The sequence below is a fragment of the Salvelinus alpinus genome, chromosome 24 (genome assembly GCF_045679555.1).
Source record: "Salvelinus alpinus chromosome 24, SLU_Salpinus.1, whole genome shotgun sequence".
Taxonomy (NCBI): domain Eukaryota; kingdom Metazoa; phylum Chordata; class Actinopteri; order Salmoniformes; family Salmonidae; genus Salvelinus; species Salvelinus alpinus.
The window spans coordinates 33,831,004-33,844,407 of NC_092109.1; the positions used below are offsets into that span (position 1 = coordinate 33,831,004).

Here is a 13,404-nt window from a genome sequence, read left to right on the forward strand (position 1 = left end):
TCCCTGAATCCACAAGCAACGCCTCAATTTCACCCAATTCTCTCATTCTGAAAATTAACCACATACTGTAGAGGGAAAACATTAGTTCAAAGATAGTAGTTAGTTCGTTAGCTAGTTAACATTTCACACAGATTGCCAGGGTCCAGTAAGCAACTAACGCATTATAACTTGAGGAATGGCAAGGAGTCGTATACCAGTTAATACTATAGCGAATTGGTTAGGTTACTAACGTTCGCTCATCTGATGTTGTAACATTAGCTAGGTAGCTGCCTGACTTTATTAGCCAGCAAATTTTCAAACAATAAACTGAATTATTTGATCAGCTAAGTTGGTTAATGTTGCTCAACTTTTCTCTGGCTAGCTAACGGAGAATTCGATCCAGCTACTATAGCAAGATACTTAAACCTCTACAGGATCGGTGGGTCCCCTGCGGGGCGGTTGAGCTAAAATAGGCTAATGCAATTAGCATGAGGTTGTAAGTAACAAGAACATTTCCCCGGACATAGACATATCTGACATTGGCAGAGAGCTTAAATTATTGTTAATCTAACTGCACTGTCCAATTTACAGTAGCTTTTACAGTGAAAGAATACTATGCTATTGTTTGAGGAGAGTGCACAGTTATGAACTTGAAAAGTTATTAATAAACCAATTTAGCACATTTGGGCAGTCTTTGGGCAATTTTGAACAGAAATGCAATAGTTCCTTGGATCAGTCTAAAAAATGTGCACATACAGTGCTGCCATCTAGTGGCCAAAATCTAAATTGCGCCTAGGCTGGAATAATATACACTGCTCAAAAAAATAAAGGGAACACTTAAACAACACAATGTAACTCCAAGTCAATCACACTTCTGTGAAATCAAACTGTCCACTTAGGAAGCAACACTGATTGACAATAAATTTCACATGCTGTTGTGCAAATGGAATAGACAAAAGGTGGAAATTATAGGCAATTAGCAAGACACCCCCAATAAAGGAGTGGTTCTGCAGGTGGTGACCACAGACCACTTCTCAGTTCCTATGCTTCCTGGCTGATGTTTTGGTCACTTTTGAATGCTGGCGGTGCTCTCACTCTAGTGGTAGCATGAGATGGAGTCTACAACCCACACAAGTGGCTCAGGTAGTGCAGCTCATCCAGGATGGCACATCAATGCGAGCTGTGGCAAGAAGGTTTGCTGTGTCTGTCAGCGTAGTGTCCAGAGCATGGAGGCGCTACCAGGAGACAGGCCAGTACATCAGGAGACGTGGAGGAGGCCGTAGGAGGGCAACAACCCAGCAGCAGGACCGCTACCTCCGCCTTTGTGCAAGGAGGAGCAGGAGGAGCACTGCCAGAGCCCTGCAAAATGACCTCCAGCAGGCCACAAATGTGCATGTGTCTGCTCAAACGGTCAGAAACAGACTGAGGGTGGTATGAGGGTGGTATGAGGGCCTGACGTCCACAGGTGGGGGTTGTGCTTACAGCCCAACACCGTGCAGGACGTTTGGCATTTGCCAGAGAACACCAAGATTGGCAAATTCGCCACTGGCGCCCTGTGCTCTTCACAGATGAAAGCAGGTTCACACTAAGCAAATGTGACAGACGTGACAGAGTCTGGAGACGCCGTGGAGAACGTTCTGCTGCCTGCAACATCCTCCAGCATGACCGGTTTGGCGGTGGGTCAGTCATGGTGTGGGGGTGGCATTTCTTTGGGGGCCGCACAGCCCTCCATGTACTCGCCAGAGGTAGCCTGACTGCCATTAGGTACCGAGATGAGATCCTCAGACCCCTTGTGAGACCATATGTTGGTGCGGTTGGCCCTGGGTTCCTCCTAATGCAAGACAATGCTAGACCTCATGTGGCTGGAGTGTCAGCAGTTCCTGCAAGAGGAAGGCATTGATGCTATGGACTGGCCCGCCCGTTCCCCAGACCTGAATCCAATTGAGCACATCTGGGACATCATGTCTCGCTCCATCCACCAACGCCACGTTGCACCACAGACTGTCCAGGAGTTGGCGGATGCTTTAGTCCAGGTCTGGGAGGAGATCCCTCAGGAGACCATCCGCCACCTCATCAGGAGCATGCCCAGGCGTTGTAGGGAGGTCATACAGGCACGTGGAGGCCACACACACTACTGAGCCTCATTTTGACTTGTTTTAAGGACATTACATCAAAGTTGGATCAGCCTGTAGTGTGGTTTTCCACTTTAATTTTGAGTGTGACTCCAAATCCAGACCTCCATGGGTTGATAAATTTGATTTCCATTGATAATTTTTGTGTGATTTTGTTGTCAGCACATTCAACTATGTAAAGAAAAAAGTATTTAATAAGAATATTTCATTCATTCAGATCTAGGATGTGTTATTTTAGTGTTCCCTTTATTTTTTTGAGCAGTGTATTATGGCCTTTCTATTGCATTTCAAATTATCTTTTACCAGATCTAATGTGTTGTATTCTCCTACATTCATTTCACATTTCCACAAAGTTCAAAGTGTTTCCTTTCAATTGTTATTAAGAATATGTAAATACTTGCTTCAGGTCCTGAGCTACAGGCAGTTAGATTTGGGTATGTCATTTTAGGCAAAAATGTTAAAAAGGGGTGGATCCTTAGGTTTCAATGCTAACAATACTTGTTCCACCACACTTTCACCCTCACATCAAACTGTCCAAATGCCAGTTGTTTTTCGTTTACAGCTCATGAAGTACACTTCATCACCTTCTCACCCCAGTTTCAATGGTCAGGCTTCTCACCGACCTCTTCATTATCGTTCAGGGACGCGCTGCTGTAACTGCCAAACTGCCTTTGCACCCTACTGCTGTCTTTCCAGAGCGCGCGCTGATTCTGTAACTAGCAAATTGGTTGTCTCTTCTCTTCAGTCTCGTGCTGCATTCTGTTATGTGAATGATTGGCTGAGCCTTGGATACAGCCAGTAGTGCTCCAAACGCGCATCCTTTGTTCGCTTACAGCCAGTAGTGATCCAAAGCCCCCCCCCCCCCAAACTTTTCTCATCGGATCTACACGATTCACCTATTTTGGATTCAAAACGGCAAATTTCGCCGAAAGGTGACTAGTTTGCATCCCTGAGAAATAATATTATGTTCGCTGTGCAACCAACCGACCAGTCAATCAATCAACAAACCAATCACTCACTCGATGGAGATCCTGTCCTCAGTTGGTAGATAGAACTGATAGATACACTATTGTCTTGATATGATTTTGTATATGGAGAAACAAAATGGCCTTGTTTTCCAGGGGACAGCGGCGAAGGCGGAGTTTTCCGTTGTAATCAAGTTGAAAAATATATATACACACAGTTTAAGTCGTAAGTTTACATACACCATAGCCAAATACATTTAAACTCAGTTTCACAATTCCTGACATTCAATCCTAGTAAAAATTCCCTGTCTTAGGTTAGTTAGGATTACCACTTTATTTTAAGAATGTGAAATGTCAGAATAATAGTATAGAGAATGATTTATTTCAGCTTTTATTTCTTTCATCACATTCCCAGTGGGTCAGAAGTTTACATTCACTGAATTAGTATTTGGTAGCATTGGCTTTAAATAGTTTAAATTGGGTCAAATGTTTTGGGTAGCCTTCCAAAAGCTGCCCACAATAAATTGGGTGAATTTTGGCCCATTGCTCCTGACACAGCTGGTGTAACTGAGTCAGGTTTGTAGGTACACGCTTTTTCAGTTCTGCCCACAAATGATCTATAGGATTGAGGTCAGTGCTTTGTGATGGCCACTCCAATACCTTGACTTTGTTGTCCTTAAGCCATTTTGCCACAACTTTGGAAGTATGCTTGGGGTCATTGTCCATTTGGAAGACCCATTTGCGACCAAGCTTTAACTTCCTGACTGATGTCTTGAGATGTTGCTTCAATATATCCACATAATTTAGGACATCTCTAGGAGACAGAATGCATCTCCTTCTTGAGCGGTATGACAGCTGCGTGGTCCCATGGTGTTTATACTGGCGTACTATTGTTTGTACAGATGAACGTGGTACCTTCAGGCGTTTGGAAACTGCTCCCAAGGATGAACCAGACTTGTGGAGGTCTACAATTTTCTTTCTGATTTCTTTTGATTTTCCCATGATGTCAAGCAAAGAGGCACTGAGTTTGAAGGTAGGCCTTGAAATACATTCACAAGTACACCTCCAACTGACTCAAATGATGTAAGTTAGCCTATCAGAAGCTTCTAAAGCCATCACATAATTTTCTGGAATTTTCCAAGCTGTTGAAAGGAACAGTCAACTTCGTGTTGTCACGCCTTGGCCGTAGAGAGGTTTTTATTCTCTATTTTGGTTAGGTCAGGGTGTGACTAGGGTGGGCATTCTAGTTTCCTTATTTCTATGTTGGTGTGGTTGATTCCCAATCAGGGACAACAATAGACAGCTGGATCATATAATAGTTGTCATTTTCCTTTTGGGTTTTGTGGGATGTTATATTCTGTTTAGTGTCTGTGCCTGACGGAACTGTTCGCTTTCGTTTTTTGATTTGTTATTTTTGTTTGAGTGTTTCTTGTAAATAAATATCATGAACACTTTCCACGCTGCGCTTTGGTCCACTCTTCCTTCCACCGACGACGAGCGTTACACGTGTATGTAAACTTCTAACATTTTTACATTTACATTACATTTTAGTCATTTAGCAGACGCTCTTATCCAGAGCGACTTACAGTAGAGTGCATACATTTTATTACATTTTTACATACTGAGACAAGGATATCCCTACCGGCCAAGAGCAGACGCTCTTATCCAGAGCGACTTACAGTAGAGTGCATACATTTTATAACATTTTTTTTTTTTTTTTTTTTTACATACTGAGACAAGGATATCCCTACCGGCCAAACCCTCCCTACCGGCCAAACCCTCCCTAACCCGGACGACGCTATGCCAATTGTGCGTCGCCCCACGGATCTCCCGGTTGCGGCCGGCTGCGACAGAGCCTGGGCGCGAACCCAGCCCAGCCTGGGCGCGAACCCAGCCCAGCCTGGGCGCGAACCCAGAGACTCTGGTGGCGCAGCTAGCACTGTGATGCAGTGCCCTAGACCACTGCGCCACCCGGGAGACATAACCCACTGGAATTGTGATACAGTGAAATAATCTGTCTGTAAACAATTTTGGGAAAAATTACTTGTGTCATGCACAAAGTAGATGTCCTAACCGACTTGCCAAAACTATAGTTTGTTCACAATAAATTTGTGGGGTGGTTGAAAAACGAGTTTTAATGTAAACTGACGACTTCAACTGTAATATCTATATATACAGTATATAAATGATTAACAAATATCAACAAACAAAGAAGAATAGTCACATGCAAACAAGCATACATACAAACTATTTACATTGCCAGGAATCCAAAACAAACAAATCATAGTCATTAATAATACAAGTTAATTGCCTTTTTGTTTTTCCTTTTAGTTATACTGCTATATTGTTTAATTTAATTTACAAAGTATAAATGTACCGAATATTATTAGCAGTTTAATAAAATATACTACCTCTTTATCAGTGTCAGAATATCTGAAATAAATAATTATATCAAAACCATTAAATTGTACAACCAGTCCTGTTTTCTTTGTAACAAAGCTCAGTATTATTTATTTTTTATATATCTACTATAGGTAAAAAACTAATAAAAAATGGTCTCCTCCATTTCATAGAAATCACAATTATAGTCAATATTCAGCTTGAATCTTTCCAAAACGTTTCACAGGATAAATCTATGTAACATTTTAAATTAAACTTCCTTTACCTTGTTGCCATGGAAACGTCCTTTACCTTGTTGCTGATACAATGTGTGTTAGCCATTGTCCATGCTTTCCCCCATTGTATATCACCATAGATATTCAACCCAAAACATCATGCTGAGGGAAGTGTAGTATCACAAATAGGGCTGCATGATAGATCGGTGAACATATCGGAATCGGACGATGTTAGCTAAAAATGCCAACATTGGTATCGGCCGATGTCTAGTTTAACGCTGATGTGCAAAGCCTATGTCAAAGCTTACGTGCATACTTAACGTAGGTAGATGACGTAATGACGCCACGTAAAATTTGCGCTATACGTGCAACACAGCATTCCTCAACTAGCCCACAATGTCTGCTGAGTGGATTGAGCAATCAACAAATCGAGCAGTCATTTGAAAGAGTAACAAAACTTCAGCGAGACAACTCAAAAGGTGAAATCCATTAAATCCAAGATAATGGAATTAATTGCCCTTGACAATAACTGTTCTCTGTCGTGGGTGATATTGGATTTCGCCGACTGATCGAGCACCGGTACACACTACCAAGGGCGCCATTTTTCAGATGTTGCCCTACCGGAGTTACACAGTAATAGTGTCACTACTATTAACTTCATGACAAACATACTACGGAATGCTGTTTGGGTCTTTGAGTGTCAAAAAAGATACAGTAGCACTGTCAAAGCTGTACAAAAAAAGTCTGCAAACGAGCAAACACCGACCATGAATGATGTGTTTACAATACCGCGTTGGTAATAAAGCATCATTTGTTCGAACCGCAACTTCTAGGGTAGTTAGCTTTAGCTTGGTACCTAGCTAGCACCAATACAACCAGCCTGAAAACAATGACCAGTAGAAACTGCAGTCATTTTCACTATTCTTAGCAATGATTTAGGAATCCTTGTAAGTATTAGCTAGGTTGCCACATGTTGTTCGCCTATTGAAATTGAACTTCAGTTCATGAAAATAAATAGCTAGCCAGCTACTTAACCCTGTTGCCCAAAGCTAACGTTATACGCAGCCAGCTAGCTTCATCTGGCTAGTGAGGCTTGACCACACCGGGTTATGTGTTGTGAAGCTGGCCACAATAAGAATTAGGCACAATAGTGGAATATGCGGTTTGCCTTCAAAATAAAAGTATGGCAAGTCAGTTAAGAACAAATTCTTATTTACAATGACGGCCTACCTCGGCCAAACCCGGATGACGCTGGGACAACTGTGCACTGCCCTATGGGACTCCCAATCACAGCCGGATGTGATACAGCCTGGAGTGATGCCTCTTGCACTGAGATGCAGTGCCTTAGACATCTGTGTCCATGTGTGTGTGTTAACTATTTAACTGTACTAGAATGCTTAAAAGGTCGCTAAGATTTTTAATATCGGTATTGTGTTTTTTGGCAAGGAAAATATTGGATATCTGTAACGATGTACGCTAAGTCAGGAAGCAAGTTCAGGGAGTGAATACATTTAATTAATAAATGAACAAAACAAAAAACACAAACAACGCACCGACATGAAACAGGAACAGATACAATGACGAATGGGGAAGGAAGCTACATGGAGTGACAATTATAGGGCAGGTAATCAAGGAGGTGATGGAGTCCAGGTGAGTGTCATAATGCGCAATTACACGTTACGATGGTGACAGGTGTGCGCCATAACGAGCAGACTGGTGACCTAGAGGCGGAGAGGGAACATACATGACAACATCGGTATCGACAAAAATATCGGTGCATCACTAATCACAAACAATATTCCTAATCTGTTTATTACTACATTTATCTTTGAGGATGTTAATATTGCCAATGAATATGTTTTAATGTAAATTTATGTTACTTACATCAACCACAGAGGAATAACATAAAAAATAAAAATACAACCCCCTTTGAAATCGCATCAAAAACAATTGCATATTCTTTCGGGGTTATTGCAATTCTAAACTTATAAAGAAATTCCCCATACGAGAGTAGATATCCATCCTCATTCAGTAACTGACCAACCAAAATAATTGTATTCTCAAACCAGTTCCGAAAAAAAGACACTTATTTTTAAATCGCACATCTTTGTTGTTCCATATAAGTAAGTTATCTGTGAGGGGGAAAATTATGTTAATATGCTAACATCCAAGCTAAAAGTGCCTGCTTATGGAATTTGGCCAATTATACTGGGATTTTATCATCAAAATTACACAGAAGCAGAAATTCTAAACCACCAACAGAGTCAAATAAATACTTAGGGAAGACATTCCAAATACTGTTCTGGTTCTTAATATAGTTCAGAATCCAATTTATTTTAAAAGTATTATTTAGAGTACTAAAATCTAAAACCTCAAGACCTGCTTGTTCTTGGGTATAACTGAGAATATCTTTCCATAGATAGTGAGGCTTGTTCCTCCAAATAAAATTATAAAGAATCTTATCTAAGTCCTTTACAATTTTAGGGGGTAAGTCAAGTGATAACGAGACATAAACTGATCTGGATAACCCTTCAGCTTCGGACAATAAAACCTGACCATATAATGAAATATCTCTCAGTAGGTTCAATTTCTTCTTTGTTTTCTCAATAATGGGGTTAAAGTTTAATTCACTCCTTTGTTTTTCATCCTTGCATATAACACTTCCAAGATAAGTTACCTTATCTTTAATTGGGATACCATATACTTCCTGTAAAACACAGTCCTTGAGTGGAAATAAGACTGACTTAATGATAGGAATTTTCAAACCTGAAACTAAGGAAAAGTCTTCAATATAGGAAACTGTTTTAGAAACCTCATTCCTGTCTCTCAAAAATATGGTAGTATCATCAGCCAGTTGACATAGTTTAAGTTCCTTGCCAAGTTCTGAAAGACCTTGAAAATTCCCTTTCTTGATATGAAGAGCCACAACTTGAGTAACCAATAAAACATGATTTTATTTACTAATTGGGCAGCCCTGCCTAATGCCACGCCCAATATAAAATCTTTGGGATGTCCTGTGAGCTAATTTTACAGAGCTAGTACAACCACTATATAAAGTTTGGACTGCTTTCAAAAAATAAAATAAAAAGTTTAATTCACCAAACCCCAAAAAACGTATTGCTTTGAACATAAATTAATGTTCTACAATGTCAAAAGCCTTGTAAAAATCAACAAACATAAGAAGACTATTATCAAGGATGAGGTCATTATCGTCAATCATATCTAAGATCAACCTGATTTTATTACTAATGTGTCGACCATGCATAAAACCAGATTGTTCTTCATCAATTATATGATGCAAGCCTTGTTTCAACCTCTTAGCAAATACAAGGGCAAATAATTTTCCATCATTATTCAACAGGCTAATTGGCCTCCAGTTGTCTATATAAAGACTAACCTTATTAGGTTTGGGAATCAAAGTAATTCCACCTTGCTTTAAGGAAGCAGGTAACTCCCCTTTTTCTATTGATTCTTGGAACAGTAAGAATGAAAGGAATCAATTGATCATTGAATGCTTTATAGAAATTGCTTATTAATCCATCATTTCTAGGGGACCTTTTGTCTTTAAGGCTTTTAATACAGCCTTTTATCTAAATTTCGGATAACTCATTACAAAAATCATTATCTATCTTGTTAGGAATGTTTGCTACATTGTCAAAGGAAAGGATCCGTATTGGAAGTTGACTGGGCTGATGTATACAGGTTCTGATAAAACTGGGCAACATGCTGAGAGATTTCTTTTGGATTTTTATTGGGAGTATTATTGATCATTTATTTACATATGTAAGTCATTTCGCCCTTTTTTTCTAAATTAAAGAAATACTTTGTATTTTTCTCTCCCTCTTCCATCCATTTTAGTCTTGATCTTACAAACGCTCCCCGGCCTTTTCCTCGTAGATACAGTCTAACTGCATTTGTAGTGATGATAATTCCAGTAACTCTTGATTAGTTATTCGTTTTTTTGGTATAATCCATTATTCCCTTTACGATGTCATATTCTCTCTCTTTGCACAAGCAATTTCTTTCCCCATTCAAATAGCCAAAAGCCTTATATCAAATTTCATTAGCTCCCAGTAACTTCCAAACGTGTTCATAACACAGGCACAATTCCAATTTTTAATCAACAATTCCTGTTACTTCGTTCTTAAATACTTAATTCTCTAGTAAAGTCTTATTCAATGTCCAGTAACCTGTAACTTGTTTTATTGACAAACCATGCATATTTATCTTTATTGAAATCCCTTTGTGGTCTGTTAAAATCGATGGTTCAATTGAGACTGTATCAACCTTGTCAGCCATATCTTCAGATATCAGCCAGAAAAAAAGTATGGGATTGTATAGATAAGTTTATGTTTACATGGAGTACCAAAGATTTATCTGGGTTCTTATGTCTACAATTATCTGGAACACCAAACCTTAGACATATATTCCCTATCTCACAAACATAATTGCTATCCCTAGGAAGCCATCTATCTAGATTATCATGTAATACTGTATTAAAATCTACACCTCATATTACTTTGGCCAATGGAAATGTAGACATAATTTTCCTTATTTTCCTCTCAATGTCTCTAAATAACATACAGTTACTTGACATCTACCTATGGCATAATCCATCTCCCTGTATTATCTGCTTCATGACTCAGTACATTACTCTTAAAGTTGCCTTTTAAAATAGCGACACCTGCTGACAGATTGGTACCAAATGAAAGCCATATATCATTGCCACTTCCAAAACGCAGTATCTGTGGAACAGGCATGAGTTTCTTGAATGAAGTAACAGTCTCCACTCTTACCCTTACAATACAAAAATAAAGATTTCCTTTTAAAAATATTACGGATTCTCCTGACATTAATAGAAAAAACAGAAATTGACATTTGCTATCACAGTGACTATCTGAAGAATATTAAACTTGTATGCAGTCACATGAACCGGGGTCTCACAAAATGAAACGTTCTTACTAGTTGCAAATAAAGAGTCCTTTTATGCAATTGTAAATAACATTGTACCATAGATTGGTAAAACGAATAGCCATCAAGCTAACATTAAGTGTCAGTGCGAATTTCACCGCCATAAAAACATATATATAAAAAGCTTGACTCACACAAATAATGCTCTTTCCTAAAGAAATACAACCTTTTACCAGTTGCAAATAAAAATCAGTCCTGTACCACTCACTTGGTAAATCCAGTAGTCATCAAGCTAGGCGCCAGCGCGAATTTCCCTTCCATTAACAAAAGCCTTGGCTCCCACAAAGTATGCACTTTTCCCCTCCATCCTTGCTCTCTCAATCATCTGCCACAGACGATTCCGAGCTTCTTTGTCAAATGCTGTCAGGTCCTCCTTGAACCTCAGGTTGTTGTTCTTTAAATAGTCATTTTTCTTTGCACTTTTCCATGTCAGATCCCTCGCTGTCCTGGAGATGAATCTCATGATCACTCATGATCACTCATGATCAAGGTGGCTGGTTGTTTTCCCCATCTCTCAGCCTACCCAGGCGGTGCACTACATCCAGAGAACCTGCAACAACATTTCGCTCCTCCTCCGGGACTATTGCCCTGCAAATGTCCTTCATTTTTGGTTTGATGTTCTCGTCAGATCTTTCTGCGATTCCATAAATTCGAAGATTTCATCTCCGACTATACCGGTCATTCTCTTTTACCTTTGACTCCATTTCAGTAAGCTTCTTCTCCTGCTTTGCAATCTTAGTTTTCAATGTTGCGTTCTGCTGCTTCAGAGTATTTACTTCATCAACATTGAAATCAATTGCTTGCTTCAGGTTATCGATGCTGACAGTGTTCTTTTTCACCAAATCCATGATGTCATCTGCGCTCTCTTTGATTTTAGCCGTGAGGATGCGGACGATGTTGTCCTGTAGCTGGCTCAGAGATGGTTCACTTCTCAGCTTCTTTGTAAGTTGATCCTTGGTTGGGGTATTCGGGTATGAATCACATTCACCCCCTGTTTTTACACTGCAAGCATATGCATGAGTTTCAGCAATGCCTCCTTTGAAGTTTGTTAGGGTTGCGTCAATTCAATCTGGTATAAGGACAAGTATGACAATGAGTCACTAATTGTATGCTATGTACTTTTTATTAACTAAGTAATAAATGGCAAATGCAACTTCCGTATATACGGGCTCACTGTAACACCACGCAGGGCATGCAGAGAGCTGACTTGTTCCTGACAAAGATATTATAATATACTCATGACAGAGATAGTTCCCGCTTCCGAGCCGGCCTGTCAGAGTAGAGACTGGGCGTGGTTTAGACTCACCCAGCCTATCGCCGGCGCTCAGGCTAGTCCTAGCCTCTTTGCGCACTTTGGTGTCCCGGCGCTGTTGCTGTGTAGATTACGCTCCCTCACCCCAGAGACTGAGGTCAGACAGCTCTGCAACATTGTCTGAGCTATTTGCACCTGTATACAAAAGCACACTGTTCTCGCTCAAGGCTAACCACAGCTTCCCAGCACACTTATCTGGGGCTAACTGTTACTTCCAGCACACACACACAGACACCCAGGCGCCCAGGCCAACAGTTGCTAATATTCAATCACATGTGCTATAGTATTGGGTTGTAGTGCATAACTCAGAATCTCACAAGTTTCCACATCCATTATCTCAGCAACAGTTTGGTTATGTCCTGACTCCATGCTACTAGCTATGAAGATGTTAGCTAGCTAATGTTAGCTAACGTAAACTCGTACATCGCCTTGGTCCATACAATTGCCCTTATTTTAGCGCCCCAAAAACGTAATACTTCCAGATCAACTGTAATGTCAATACCATTGTAAAGCACAACTTCTCCCCTTTCCAACAAAATCAATTACATGACCTAAACACTGCCCATTTCTGCATAATTCAAGCAGGCAATGAACCCCGTCTTGTCTTTTTAAAAATGGCGGGTGGGGAAGCGAAACTAATGCGTGATAGATAGTGAGAAGGACAGATGTTGTGGGAAAATTGCTTTTTTCACTCGATCTGTCCAACTTATCACCTTATCGCCTCTAAAATGTAAATAAAACACTATAAAGAGTTTATATAATGTGTCATTACATACCTATTTGAAGGTTTGTGTCGAATTTGAAACAGGTTTTTAGGGCGGTGCTAAAGTGATCTTAGAAGTAAACAGCGGCTTTGAGAATGATGATCGCATGCAATGATAACGAAAAAAATGACTAGATATCCCCCCCTTAGCGCCGTCACTGTCCATTCATTATTTGTAAACGATGAGAGAAGTGCTACACCTGGTGGAGAGAGATTGTAAGACAGAAATAGTTGCTTTATGCGTGCTGTACTTTACGACATGACACTTCAAGATGTAACGGAGGGTCAGTTTTTTCAACCTTTCTCCAATACTATAGAGCCATTACCATGTCGATCAACGCTCCCTCCAGTAACCACGAGCACAACCGTTCCTTGATTTTAACTGGCGGCTTTATTCTGTAGTTTTTGCCCGTCAGTCACGTTTCACACTCCTCTTAAACAGACCGGACAGATCAGAGAGAGGGATGAACGAGGAAAACAGGGCTAGGAGTGAGAGAGGAAAAGAGGAAGGAGAAGAGGAAGGATGTAGTAGAATTAGGTGGTCCCCTAATGGTTCTCTTTCACTGTTAATGAGGGAGATAGATGGGAGAGAGAAGGAGGGAATAGATGCAGGGGGGAGAGAAATTATTATTTTTCAGAGAGAGAGAACAGGAGTACTCCAAAAGAA

The 13,404-nt window shown here is 40.2% G+C and overlaps 1 protein-coding gene across 1 annotated transcript in view; it reads right to left on the reverse strand.

Annotated features, from left to right (window-relative positions):
• LOC139552687 (uncharacterized) overlaps positions 1 to 13,404 on the reverse strand; it is a 59,925-nt gene that overhangs the window by 32,887 nt on the left and 13,634 nt on the right. The window lies entirely within an intron of this gene.